Raw genomic sequence first — 3,124 nt, 5'->3', positions numbered from 1 at the left:
GCTGCTCAGGCCTCCATCCTTGCCTCCCGTGGCTTTGGAGCTACAAGTTCCGCCACCGCCCTACCTCCCATCCAGAGAACGTAGCGAGTGAGCCAGTGCGCTCTCCCCATTGGCCCGCCGCGCGGCCCCGCCCCGCCCCCGCCCTGCAGGTAAGCACCGGGCGCCCGCCTGGGTGCAGCTCTGCTGGGGTCGCGCGCCTGCGACCCCACCGCTGGCCGGGCCTGTCCACCTTGAAAACTGAGCGGGAGGCAAGTACCCGCGACAGCCGTGCGCCGCAGAGGGCAGCGATCGCCCGATGAGGGAACCCGGTCCCGGAGGGTCAGCGTGGCGCATGGGCCGCGGACACGTGCAGGATGCCCTTGCAGCAGGGCCCACCCCCCCCACCCCCCAAAACACACACACACACACATACAGAGAGAGACAGACAGAGAGAGAGAGAGAGAATCGCGCTAGTGGGGGCGGGCAGAATACAAATGCCTGAGCTCTATGTTGTAGTGTGGACGAAAAGGGGTGATGTTTACTGTCCAATAGACCTCCCCAAAAAAACAAACCCTAGTGTCGTCCGTGAACTGACCGCCCACGGGGTCCCCTGGGTTACGGCTCATAGGATCTCAATGTCTGGTCCCAGTTGGTAGGAACATAGAGGAGAGCCTTTCTCAGAAAACAGGGAGTCTGGAGCAGTTTCCTGGTCATCCTCCACCCCAGTGAACAGTCTAGTGACACCTCCTTAACTGGTCCACCTTCTATAGGCTCAATTCCCAGATCCACACCCACTGCCATCAAGTAATTTTAGACCCATCACAATAATTGGGCATCGGTTTCCATCGGTTTCCGAGCCTTCAAATGTTGAGATTTGCCTGTCCATCTTTAGCCTGAGGGTCTGCTGGTGGATTCAGACTGCACACCTTTCTGTTAGTATCCGGACTGGCTTCAACCTAGCCCCCCAGAGCTCTAATTCCTAGGCGGTAAAACTCCAGATCAATTGCATCAACTAAATACCAAGCCAGAGAGACAGAGCAGAGGCGTAGCATAGGAAGCAGTAGTGACATCCACTTCCTAAACAACATGCCTCTGGAAACTATGAACTTTGATAAATGACAATAGTTATAGAAAGGGTTCAGGTCTTTGGTTCGTAGGGTCGTTATGAGTCATGCTCAACTCGACAGCAATCAACAACAACAACAATCTTTATGGAAAGGGAGCTTTGGTGGTTTGGCAGTTCTGCTGATGTAAAAATACTGGTTCGAATCCACCAGCAGCTCCTTGGGGAAAAGATACACAGCCTTTCCCGGTTACAGCTTCAGAATTCCGTTCAGCTATGAATTGCAATCAACGAATGGCAGTGAGCGTGAGAGAATCTTTAAGGAAATAGACATTTTCTCCTGAGGGGCTGATGGGTTCAAATCGCCCTCGGTTCAGTTGGCAGCTGAGTGCTTAAGCACTGCGCCACCAGAGCTCCTCCTGTTGTTTGGTGCCATGGGAGGAGCTCCAACTCACAGGTGACTCCATGTATGGCAGAATGCAACACTTCTGGGCCCTCCTCTCAATCTCTGACGTACTTGAGCCCATTGCTGTAGTTACCGTGTCAATCGATTCTCTTGAGGGTCTTCCTGTCACTTGCCCCTTACTTTTCCAAACATGGAGTCCTTCTCCAGGGACAGGCCCCTCCAGCAAACATGTCAAAAGTATGTGAGACAGAAGCTCACCATCCTTGCCTCTAAGGAGCAGTCTGGCTTCGGTTAACAGCCACATGCACAGATGCCATGTCGCGTCACTTGTCCGATTCTCTACAGGGGATGAATCGAGTCCCATCTGGCAGATGGAACAATGATGGCTCTGATTTTTAAACAAAAAAAAAACCCCAAAACCCAAAAAGCCCCTGACGTCTGTCATGGTAGGGACCATCAGTGGGGAACTGTGCTACTAAGCCAAACGAGGTTATCTCTTCTGCAGTTTGAATCCACCAGTGGCTCCTCAGGAGAAAGGTCACCTCCCACGTGATTTACAGCCTCTGAAAACCCAATGGAGGGTCAGCTAGAAGCGAGCATGAGTTGAGTCTCTCATTACTCAGTTTAGGTCCCCATGGCCTAAGACAAAGGTCCCCACCATGCTCCTGAACCTGGCCCAAAGGCTCCTGTTCCCTTGCCCCAACTATCCCTCTCACGTGGACACACCTGTTTCCTTTGTCTCCAAGCATCTGCTGAGACTGTCCCCTCAGTTCATTCTTCCTTGCCTCCCCTTGTTCCTACTTTTCCACACACTGGGAAAATGAGGTGTCACCTCTCCCAGGGGTCTCCCCAATCATCCCACCCTCCCTGGGAATTGAGGGACATCATTTGAGTGTCTGTAGCATCCTGTGCCCAACAGCGTGGGTTTTGCCACTTACCAGGTCTGCTTTTTACTTTGCTCAAAGTTCCAACCAGAGGTTGAATTGGAACGTTATAAGGTTGTTCTTGAACCAGAGAGAGAGCTATTCTAGAAGGTCTTGGGATCAGAAATGAGGATGGAGGGGGAAACCCTATTCCTCCATCTGGGCAGAAAGATCCTGGGTCCTGGGTTGAGGCCAGCTCTTGGGGATTAGAGAGAGAACAGCTCACTACTGGGGATGAGTGGATATCAGGAGAACCTTAGTGTCACAATGATCAAGGGCTTGGCTACGAACTGATAGGTCAGAGGTTTGAACCCACGATCTGTTACATCAAGTACCCTTTGATACCCTACAGGGTATATCTACGCTGTCCTCCCAGGTTGTTAGAAGTCAGAATCAACTCAACAGCAATGGGCTTGGCCAGTTAGCCAGGCACACAGACATTCCTCCCCTTAACCTGTATGCTCTCTTCCCATGGCACCCCTGAAACTTCATCCACAGGAAGAGGCCCCAAGAATATAACCTAAAAGGGCTTCATCATAATCCTGCCGGTCCCACAGGAACAGGTGCCCCTGGAGTCAGCAGTCAGACGTTTCCTCACACCACTTCTCAGACACCCCTAAGATCGTGGATGGACACCTTGGTGCCATAATTAGCTGAATCTGTGGAAACCAGAAGGCCAAAGGGCTGACAAGGGTGTAGGGGATGGGAGGAGATCAGGGAGAATGGTCAGGTGTGGGCTCGGGGGGGTGGGGT

Source organism: Elephantulus edwardii, unplaced genomic scaffold, assembly GCF_000299155.1.
Source record: "Elephantulus edwardii isolate Elephantulus edwardi_28Jun2011 unplaced genomic scaffold, EleEdw1.0 scaffold00016, whole genome shotgun sequence".
Lineage (NCBI taxonomy): Eukaryota > Metazoa > Chordata > Mammalia > Macroscelidea > Macroscelididae > Elephantulus > Elephantulus edwardii.
The sequence above is the reverse complement of the archived record's forward strand: the minus strand, read 5'-3'. Positions refer to the sequence as shown.